This window comes from Nicotiana attenuata, unplaced genomic scaffold (assembly GCF_001879085.1).
Source record: "Nicotiana attenuata strain UT unplaced genomic scaffold, NIATTr2, whole genome shotgun sequence".
Taxonomy (NCBI): domain Eukaryota; kingdom Viridiplantae; phylum Streptophyta; class Magnoliopsida; order Solanales; family Solanaceae; genus Nicotiana; species Nicotiana attenuata.
Genome location: NW_017672541.1, coordinates 118,312 through 130,099, shown reverse-complemented (window position 1 = coordinate 130,099; position 11,788 = coordinate 118,312).

Genomic DNA, 11,788 nt, shown 5'->3' with positions numbered 1-11,788 from the left:
GTTTGTGAGGTTGGATATCTCGGAGCCCAGTCGAGTCTTAGCTTGTGTGGTTTCTCGGTCTTCCTTGTTTGATCGCATCAGAGAGCGCCAGTATGATGATCCTCATATGCTTGTCCTTAAGGACAGAGTTCAGCACGACGATGCCAGAGATGTGACTACTGGTGATGATGGGGTATTGAGGATGCATGGCCGGATATGTGTGCCCAATGTAGATGGGCTTCGGGAGTTGATTCTGGAGGAGGCCCATAGCTCGCGGTATTCCATCCATCCGGGTGCCACGAAGATGTACCAAGATTTGAGACAGCATTATTGGTGGAGAAGAATGAAGAAGGATATTGTGGGATTTGTAGCTCGGTGTCTCAATTGTCAGCAGGTGAAATATGAGCATCAGAGACCGAGTGACTTGCTTCAGTAGATAGATATTCCAGAGTGGAAGTGGGAGCGGATCACCATGGACTTTGTAGTTGGACTCCCACGGACTTTGAAGAAGTTCGATGCTATTTGGGTGATTGTGGATCGGCTGACCAAGTCCGCGCACTTCATTCCTGTGTGTACTACCTATTCTTCAGAGGGGTTAGTAGAGATTTATATCCGAGAGATTGTTCGCTTGCATGGTGTCCCGATTTCCATCATTTCAGATAGAGGTACTCAGTTCACTTTGCAGTTTTGGAGAGCCGTGCAGCGAGAGTTGGGTACTCAGGTTGAGTTGAGCACAACTTTTCACCCTCAGACGGACGGGCAGTCCGAGCGCACTATTCAGATATTGGAGGACATGTTGCGCGCTTGCGTCATTTGATTTTGAAGGGTCATGTGATCACCGCTCATGGAGTTTGCATATAACAACAGTTATCAGTCGAGTATTCAGATGGCTCCATATGAGGCTTTATATAGGAGACGGTGTAGATCTCCAGTTGGTTGGTTTGAGCCGAGTGAGGCTAGACTGTTGGGTACAGACTTGGTGCAGGATGTTTTGGACAAGGTGAAGGTGATTCAAGAGCGGCTTCATACAGCGCAATCGAGACAAAAGAGTTATGCTGATAGGAAGGTTCGTGATGTGTCCTACATGGTTGGGGAGAAGGTTCTACTGAATGTTTCACCCATGAAGGGTGTTATGAGATTCGGGAAGAAGGGTAAATTGAGTCCTCGATTCATTGGGCCTTTTGAGGTGCTTCGGAGGATAGGGGAGGTGGCTTATGAGCTGGCTTTGCCACCTAGCTTGTTGAGTGTGCATCCGGTATTTCATGTTTCTATGCTTCGAAAGTATATTGGCGACCCGTCTCATGTTTTGGATTTCAGCACGGTTCAGTTAGACGGTGATTTGACTTATGATGTGGAGCCAATGGCTATTTTGGAGCGGCAGGTTCGAAAGTTGAGATCAAAGGATATAGCTTCAGTGAAAGTGCAGTGGAGAGGTCGGCTCGTGGAGGAGGCTACCTGGGAGACCGAGCGGGAGATTCAGAGCAGATATCCTCACCTATTCGAGGCTTCAGGTATGTTTCTTGACTCGTTCGAGGATGAACGTTTGTTTAAGAGGGGGAGGATGTAACGACCCGGCCGGTCGTTTCATGAGTTACCGCTCCGTTTCCCCCATTTTTGCTTCTTTATGTGTTGTTCAGTTGTATTATGTGGTATCGGGTTGGTTGGTTCGGGTTCAGAGTGGTTTTGGAGAGGAATGAGACACTTAGTCTCTTTTGAGTAAGCTTAAGTTGGAAAAGTCAACCGGATGTTGACTTATGTGAAAAAGGTCTCGGATGTGAATTTCGAAGGTTCGGATAACTTCGTTAAGTGATTTGGGACTTAGGAGCGTGATCAGAATGTATTTTGGAGGTCCGTGATAGATTTAGGCTTGAATTGTTGAAATTGGTTGGCGTTTTTCCGGTGGCCAGTGGAAATTTTGATATCGGGGTCGGAATGGAATTCCGGAAATTGGAGTAGGTCCATTGTGTCATTTGTGACGTGTGTGCAAAATTTCAGGTCATTCGGATGAGGTTGATAGACTTTTTGATCGTTTGCGGAATTCGGAAGTTTTGGAATCCTTCGGCTTGAATCCGAGGGTGTTTTGACGATTCGATGTTGTTTTGCGTATTCCGAAGATTGGTACAAGTTTGAATAGTGGTATATGACTTATTTGTACTTTTGGTTGAGGTCCCAAGGGCCTCGGGATGATTTCGGATGGTTATCTGGAAGTTTGGAAGTTAGAGCTGCAGCTGAAGCTGCTGTGTTTCTGTCATAACCGCACCTGCGGATTGGGGACCGCAGGTGCGAGCCGCAGAAACGGCATTTTTATCGCAGGAGTGAAGGCCAGTGATTGGGGATGCATCGCGGATGCGGAAGGTTAGTCGCACCTACGAGCCCGCAGATGCATAGGCTTGATCGCAGGTGCGGATGGGAAGTTTAAGTGAAATTCCGCAGATGCAGACCTTTTGTCGCAGGTGCGATATTGGACCGCAGATGCGGAACCCCTGGGCAGAACATATAAATTCTTGCCTTCGCGATTTTCAGCTCATTTCTCACCATTTTTTAACGGTTTTGAAGCTTTTTTGAGAGAGATTGAAGAGGGATTTGAAGGGAAACGCTTGGAGGTAAGATATGTGAACTCAAATCTCGATTCAATGGCATTTTCTAACTAATTAGACTTGAAATTATTGGAAATTAAGGGTTAAAATCGGAGAATTAGGGCTTGGTATTGGAGAGTTTCCATTGGGGATTTGAGGGGCCATTTGGGATCCGATTTTGGTGTTCTTGGTATGTATAGACTCGTGGGAGGATAAGGATTGTAGTGATGTGATTTTTATCGGAATTCGAGACATGGGCCCGGGGCTCGGGTTTGGCCAATTTTGGGATTTTCGATGTAATTTGATTATTTTCACTTGGGCTTTGTTCCTTTAGCGCGTATTAATGGTATGATACTGATTTTGGTTAGATTTGGAGCATCCGAAGGCCGAGTCTAGAGTCAATGGCATCGCGGGCTAGAGTTTGGACCGGATTGAGGTAAGTAATGATTGTAAATGTTGTCCTGAGGGTGTGAAACCCCGGATTTCACATCGTTGTGCTATTTTGAGGTAACGTACATGCTAGATGACGAGCGTGGGGTCGTGCACCATTAGGGATTGTGACTTGGTCCATCCCGTACGACTATTAAGTCGCGTATTTAATTGGAAACTGTTTGATATTATTATATTTTGGGAAGTATTACTATATTTGTGGCCGAATGTCGTGTTTGGGCCTTATACCGACTGTTTGGACCCTTAGGGGCTATTTACTACTGTTTCCTCACTGTTTTTGGTTTAAGATTTATATTCAGTCATGCTATGCTTTCACTGATTTCATAACTCGATTTTATCAACTCCTTTTGATTTTTTATTAATGATATTTTGAGCCGAGTACCTGTTTTACTGTTAGCCCGAGGGGCTTGAGTGAGTTCTGACTGAGTGAGGCCGAGGACCTGTGTTGTGAGGATATCATGGGATCGAGCTGCGCGCCGCAACAGGTTGTACTGATTTGTGATATATGAGAGGCCGAGGGCCTCATTTATTATGCCACGAGATGGCTTGTGATAGCGCTTGGGCTGTAGGAGCCCCTCCGGAGTCTGTACACCCCCAGTGAGTGCGGGTACCTAGTGAGAGTGATGTGATATTGCCCGAGGGGCTGTTGTTGTTTCATGTTGTTGCCCGTGGGGCTGATAACGAGCGATTGTGAGGTAGTCCGAGGGGTTGGTTCTGTTGATATTATGCCCGAGGAGCGGTTTATGGTACATGTTTTGCCCGAGGGGCTGTTTACGTTTTCTATCATTTTACTCATTGTTTTACTCACTTGTTGAAACTATTGAAAGATGTTTTAAAAGAAAAGGGTTTTACTAAAACCGAGTTTGTTTTTACGAGATAGTTGATTTCTGGACTGTCTTGAAAATGTACTGTATTTGCTGTAGTGCTATGACGTGAGATTATCTGTTTTCTTACTGCTCAGCTGCTTTTACTTTTATTACCTAATGAGTTGGCGTACTCACATTACTCCCTGCACCTTGTGTGCTGATCCAGGAGTCTCGGGACGCGATAGTGAGTGCTGATCAGTCTTCCAGTAGGTCTACGGAGTTGGCTAGGTAGCTGCTTGGCGTTCGCAGCCCTGCACTTCTCCTTTTTACCATACTTAGATTGTCTTATATTTTATTTTCGGACTATTTTAGCCCTTTCTTGTTCTTAGACGGGTTTATAGTTGCTCATGACTGGTGACACCCCGATGTCGGGCTTGTGTCGTATTTCTGCACTGCTTATCTAAACTTATATTGTGAGAAGTTTTGTTAATTAATGGCTTAAAAATAACGTTTATGGAATAACGGTTCGATTGAGAATTTTGTCGGCACGATAGGCGCCATCACGACCGGGTCGGTTTTAGGGTTGTGACAAGTTGGTATCAGAGCCTAGGTTACATAGGTCTCACGAGTCATGAGCGAGTTTAGTAGAGTCTCGCGGATCGGCACGGAGACGTCTGTACTTATCCTCGGGAGGCTGTAGAACCTTTTAGGAAAAACTTCATATTTTTGAACTCATGTCGTGCGAATCTGTTGATTCTAGTACTAAACTTCTATTATTCTATTCTCTCATAGATGGTGAGGAGACATGCTACCAGTCAGGACGGACGACCACCAGTACCACCAGTTGGGGCCACCAGAGGCCGAGGACATGGTCGAGGCCGTGGTAGGGGCAAGGGTGTAGCCCGTACAACAAGTAGGGCAGAACCTGCAGATCCACCAGCCGCCCCAGTTTAGGATCAGGTCCCAGTTGCGAACGTTCCAGCAGTACCAACTCAGGCACCGGCTGTGCCTATTGTTATCCCAGGCTTTCAGGAGGCCCTAGCCCAGATTCTGTCAGTGTGCACTGGCCTGGCTCAGGCGGTCTCAGTTACTACAGCCGCAACTACTTCTCAGGCCGGGGGAGGCACTCAGACTCCCGCCGCTCGCATACCTGAGTAGGTCATGCAGGGACTTCAGACACTGGGGGCAAATCCAGCCCAGGCGATTGCAGCTACTCAGGACTATGTAGCTCTTGTTATGCCAGAGGACGAGCAGCGTAGATTGGAGAGGTTTGGTAGACTTCAGCCTCTAGCTTTTAGTGGTGCAGAGGGTAAGGATGCCCAGGGTTTCCTAGACAAGTGTCAGAGGATGCTTCGGACCGCGGGTATTTTGGAGACCAGTGGGGTCTCGTTCACTACTTTCCAGTTCTCCGGGGCTGCACTTAGTTGGTGGGAGGCTTACGAGAGGCGTAGGCCGGTTGGAGCAGCGCCCCTTTCTTGGCAGCAGTTCTCCATTCTCTTTCTGGAGAAGTTTGTACCTGAGTCTCGCCGAGAGGAGCTGCGCAGGTAGTTCGAGCAGCTTCGTCAGGGCAATAGATCTGTTTCACAGTATGAGATGCGGTTCTCCGAGTTGGATCATCATGTGGTCTGGCTGGTTCCCACAGATCGAGAGAGGATCAGGAGGTTTATAGATGGCCTCGGTTTTCAGCTTCGGTTGCTTATGACAAGAGAGGGAGTATCTGGTGCTACCTTTGATGAGGTGGTCGACATAGCTCGACAGATTGAGATGGTCGTGGTTAGGAGAGGGTTGAGAGGGAGGCTAAGAGGCCTCGCGGTCAGGGAGGTTTCAGTGGTGCTTCTCATGGGGGTCAGTTTCAGCACGGTAGAGGCCGTCAATTCAGGCATGCTCAGACAGCTCGCCCAGGTTATCGTGGGGCGTTATCGGGCCATGGTTCTCACAGTTCTTATTAGGGCCATTCCTCACTTAGTGCCCTTCCAACCCAGAGTTCGTCCCGTGCTCCATCAGTTCAGGGCTCTTCTATGCCAGGTTCTTCTTCTAGTCATCCCGGTGCTACGGGTTCCCTTCAGTCCCCATCTCCAGCACCAAGGGGTTGTGATGAGTGTGGAGAGTTGGGGCATATGTGGAGACAGTGTCCTCGTCATCTTGGGGGTTCATCTCAGCAGAGGAGTCATCCCTCGACTTCAGCACCAGTTACTTCACCACCCACCCACCCAGCTAGGGGTGGAGGACAGTCAGCTAGGGGTCGCCCCAGAGGGGCAGGTCGATCAGGTGGTGGCCAGGCCCGTTTCTATGCACTTCCATCTAGACCCGATGCTATTGCTTCAGATGCTGTAATTACAGGTATTGTCTTAGTTTGCCATAGAGATGCCTCTGTGTTATTTGATCCCGGTTCCACTTTTTCATATGTGTCATCGTATTTTGGTTGTTATTTGGATACGCCCCGTGAGTCTCTTGTTTCATCTATTTGTGTATCTACTCCGGTGGGCGATATTGTTGTTGTAGACTGTGTATATCGGTCGTGTGTAGTGACTATTGGGGGTTTGGAGACCCGAGTGGAACTTCTGTTGCTTTGTATGGTCGATTTTGATATGATATTGGGCATGGATCGGTTGTCTCCGTGTCGTGCTATTTTGGACAGTCATGCTAAGATAGTGACGTTGTCTATGCCGGGAGTGCCACGGATTGAGTGGCGAGGTTTGACTGATTTTGTTCCCAGTAGGGTGATTTCATTTCTGAAGGCCCAGCGGATGGTTGGGAAAGGTTGTCTTTCATACTTAGCTTTCATGAGGGATGTCAGTGCAGAGACTCCTACCATTGATTCGGTCTCGGTATTGAGGGACTTTCTGGATATGTTTCCTGCAGACCTGCCAAGCATGCCATCGGACAGGGATATTGACTTTGGTATTGATTTGGTGTCGGGCACTCATCCCATTTCTATTCCGCCGTATCGTATGGCACCAGCGGAGTTGAAGGAGCAGCTTCAGGAACTCCTTGATAAGGGGTTCATTCGGCCTAGTGTGTCGCTTTGGGGTGTGCCTGTTCTATTCGTGAAGAAGAAGGATGGCACTATGAGGATATGCATTGATTACAGGCAGTTGAACAAGGTCACAATCAAGAGCAAGTATCCTTTGCCTCGTATCGATGATTTATTTGACCAGCTTTAGGGTGCGAGAGTGTTCTCCAAGATTGATCTCCGTTCAGGGTATCACCAGTTGAAGATCAGGGACTCGGATATTCTTAAGACAGCTTTCAGGACCCGATATGGTCATTATGAGTTCCTTGTGATGTCTTTTGGGCTAACCAATGCCCCAGCATCGTTCATGCATTTTATAAACAACATGTTCCGCCCTTATCTCGACTCGTTTGTGATTGTTTTCATTGATGATATTCTGGTGTACTCGCATAGTCAAGAGGAGCACGCCGAGCATTTTAGAGTTGTATTGCAACGGTTGAGGGAGGAGAAGCTTTATGCAAAGTTCTCCAAGTGTGAGTTTTGGCTCGGTTCAGTGGCTTTGGGGCACGTGGTGTCCAGTGAGGGTATTCAGGTTGATCCGAAGAAGATAGAGGCGGTTCAGAGTTGGACCAGGACGTCCTTATCCACAGAGATTCGCATCTCCTTGGTTGGCGGGTTATTACTGTCGGTTCATTCAGGGATTTTCATCTATTGCATCACCCTTGGCCAAATTAACTCAAAAGGGCGCTCTATTCAGGTGGCCGGATAAGTGTGAGGCGATCTTTCAGAAGCTCAAGACTGCCTTGATCACAGCTCTAGTGTTAGTTTTGCCATCAACTTCACGTTCATATACAGTGTATTGTGATGCTTCGAGAGTTGGTATTGGGTGTGTGTTGATGCAGGAGGGTAGAGTGATTGCTTATGTTTCTCGTCAGTTGAAGCCCCATAAGAAGAACTACCCTGTTTATGATCTAGAGTTGGCTGCCATTGTTCACGCGTTGAAGATTTGGAGGCATTATTTCTATGGTGTGTCTTGTGAAGTGTTTACTGATCATCGTAGCCTCCAGCACTTGTTCAACCAGAAGGATCTCAATTTGAGGCATCGGAGATGGTTGGAGCTGCTAAAGGACTATGATATCACTATCTTGTATCCTCCGGGGAAGGCCAATGTAGTGGCCGATGCCTTGAGTAGGAAGGCGGTGAGTATGGGTAGTTTGGCATATATTCCTATTGGGGAGAGACCCCTTGCAGTTGATGTTCAGGCCTTGGCCAATCGGTTTGTGAGGTTGGATATCTCGGAATCCAGTCGAGTCTTAGCTTGTGTGGTTTCTCGGTCTTCCTTGTTTGATCGCAACAGAGAGCGCCAGTATGATGATCCTCATTTGCTTGTCCTTAAGGAAAGAGTTCAGCACGACGATGCCAGAGATGTGACTATTGGTGATGATGGAGTATTGAGGATGCAGGGTCGGATATGTCTTCCCAATGTAGATGGGCTTCGGGAGTTAATTCTGGAGGAGGCCCATAGCTCGCGGTATTCCATCCATCCGGGTGCCGCGAAGATGTACCAAGATTTGAGACAACATTATTGGTGGAGAAGAATGAAGAAGGATATTGTGGGATTTGAAGCTCGGTGTCTCAATTGTCAGCAGGTGCAATATGAGCATCAGAGACCGGGTGGCTTGCTTCAGCGGATAGATATTCCAGAGTGGAAGTGGGAGCGGATCACCATGGACTTTGTAGTTGGACTCCCACGGACTTTGAAGAAGTTCGATGCTATTTGGGTGATTGTGGATCGACTGACCAAGTCCGCACACTTCATTCCTGTGTGTACTACCTATTCTTTAGAGGGGTTAGCAGAGATTTATATCCGAGAGATTGTTCGCTTGCATGGTGTCCCGGTTTGCATCATTTCAGATAGAGGTACTCAGTTCACTTTGCAGTTTTGGAGAGTCGTGCAGCGAGAGTTGGGTACTCAGGTTGAGTTGAGCACCACTTTTCACCCTCAGACGGACGAGCAGTCCGAGCGCACTATTCAGATATTGGAGGACATGTTGCGTGCTTGCGTCATTTGATTTTGGAGGGTCATGTGATCAGTTTCTACCGCTCGCGGAGTTTGCATATAACAACAGTTATCAGTCGAGTATTAAGATGGCTCCATATAGGGCTTTATATAGGAGACGGTGTAGATCTCCAGTTGGTTGGTTTGAGCCGGATGAGGCTAGACTGTGGTGCAGGATGCTTTGGACAAGGTTAAGGTGATTCAGGAGCGGCTTCGTACAACGCAATCGAGACAAAAGAGTTATGCTGATAGGAAGGTTCGTGATGTGTCCTACATGGTTGGGGAGAAGTTTCTACTGAAGGTTTCACCCATGAAGGGTGCTATGAGATTCAGGAAGAAGGGTAAATTGAGTCCTCGGTTCATTGGGCCTTTTGAGGTGCTTCGGAGGATAAGGGAGGTGGCTTATGAGCTGGCTTTGCCACCTAGCTTGTCGAGTGTACATCTGGTATTTTATGTTTCTATGCTTCGGAAGTATATTGGCGATCCGTCTCATGTTTTGAATTTCAGCACGGTTCAGTTAGACAGTGATTTGACTTATGATGTGGAGCCAGTGGCTATTTTGGAGCGGCAGGTCCGAAAGTTTAGATCAAAGGATATAGCTTCAGTGAAAGTGCAGTGGAGAGGTCGGCCCGTGGAGGAGGCTACCTGGGAGACCGAGTGGGAGATTCATAGTAGATAACCTCACCTATTTGAGGCTTCAGGTATGTTTCTTGACTCGTTCGAGGACGAACGTTTGTTTAAGAGGGGGATGATGTAACGACCCGACCGGTCGTTTCATGAGTTACCGCTCCGTTTCCCCCATTTCTGCTTCTTTATGTGTTGTTCAATTGTATTATGTGGTATCGGGTTGGTTGGTTCGGGTTCAAAGTGGTTTTAGAGAGGAATGAGACACTTAGTCTCTTTTGAGTAAGCTTAAGTTGGAAAAGTTAACCGGATGTTGACTTATGTGAAAAAGGTCTCAGATGTGAATTCCGATGGTTCAGATAGCTTTGTTAGGTGATTTGGGACTTAGGAGCGTGATCAGAATGTATTTTGGAGGTCCGTGGTAGATTTAGGCTTGAATTGGCGAAATTAGAATTTTGGCGTTTTCCGGTCGCAAGTGAAAATTTTGATATCGAGGTCGGAATGGAATTCCGCAAATTGGAGTAGGTCTGTTGTGTCATTTGGTACGTGTGTGCAAAATTTCAGGTCATTCGGATGAGGTTTGATAGACTTTTTGATCATTTGCAGAATTCGGAAGTTTTGAAATACTTAGGCTTGAATCCGAGGGTGTTTTGACGATTCGATGTTGTTTTGCGTATTCCGAAGATTGGTACAAGTTTAAATAGTGGTATATGACTTATTTGTACTTTTGGTTGAGGTACCGAGGGCCTCGGGATTATTTCGGATGGTTATCGGGAAGTTTGGAAGTTAGAGCTGAGCTGAAGCTGCTGTGTTTCTGTCATAACCGTACCTGCGGATTGGGGACCGCAGGTGCGAGCCGCAGAAGCGGCATTTTTATCGCAGGAGCGAAGGCCAGTGATTGGGGATGCATCGCAGATGCGGAAGGTTAGTCGCACCTGCGAGCCCGCAGATGCGTAGGCTTGATCGCAGGTGCGGACGGGAAGTTTATGTGAAATTCCGCAGATGCGGACCTTTTGTCGCAGGTGCGGTATTGGACCGCAGATGCGGAACCCTTGGGCAGAACATATAAATTCTTGCCTTCACGATTTTCAGCTCATTTCTCACCATTTTTGAGCGATTTTGAAGCTTTTTGAGAGAGATTGAAGAGGGATTTGAAGGGAAACGCTTGGAGGTAAGATATGTGAACTCAAAACTCAATTCTATGGCATTTTCTTACTAATTAGGCTTGAAATTATTGGAAATTAAGGGTTAAAATTGGAGAATTAGGGCTTGGTATTGGAGAGTTTCCATTGGGGATTTAAGGGGCCATTTGAGATCCGATTTTGATGTTCTTGGTATGTATAGACTCGTGGGAGGATAAGAATTCTAGTGATGTGATTTTTATTGGAATCCGAGACGTGGGCTCGGGGGTCGGGTCAATTTCGGGATTTTTGATGTAATTTGATTATTTTCGCTTAGGCTTTGTTCCTTTAGCGCGTATTAATGGTATGATACTGATTTTGGTTAGATTTGGAGCATCCGGAGGCAGAGTCGAGAGGCAAAGGCATCACGGGCTAGAGTTTGGACCGGGTTGAGGTAAGTAATGATTGTAAATGTTGTCTTGAGGGTATGAAACCCCAGATTTCACATCGTTGTGCTATTTTGAGGTGACGCACACGCTAGATGACGAGCGTGAGGTCGTGCACCGTTGGGGATTATGACTTGGTCCATCCCGCACGACTATTAAATCGCGTATTTAATTGGAAACTGTTTGATATTATTATATTTTGGAAAGTATTACTATGTTTGGGGCTGAATGCCGTGTTTGGACCTTGTGCCGACTGTTTGGACCCTTAGGGGCTTTTTACTACTGTTTCCTCACTGTTTTTGGTTTACGATTTACACTCAGTCATGCTATGCTTTCACTGATTTCATAACTCGGTTTTATCTACTCCTTTTGATTTTTTAAAAATGATATTTGAGCCGAGTACCTGTTTTACTATTAGCCCGAGGGGCTTGAGTGAGTTCTGACTGAGTGAGGCCGAGGGCCTGTGTTGTGAGGATATCATGGAATCGAGCTGCGCGCCGCAGCTGGTTGTACTGATTTGTGATAAACGAGAGGCCGGGGCCCTGATTTATTATGCCACTAGATGGCTTGTGATAGCGCTTGGGCTGTAGGAGCCCATCCGGAGTCTGTACACCCTAGTGAGCACGGGTACCCGGTGAGAGTGATGTGATATTGCCCGAGGGGCTGTTGTTGTTTTATGTTGTTGCCCGAGGGGCTGATTACGAGCGATTGTGAGGTAGCCCGAGGGGCTGGTTCTGTTGATATTATGCCCGAGGGGCGGTTTATGGTACATGT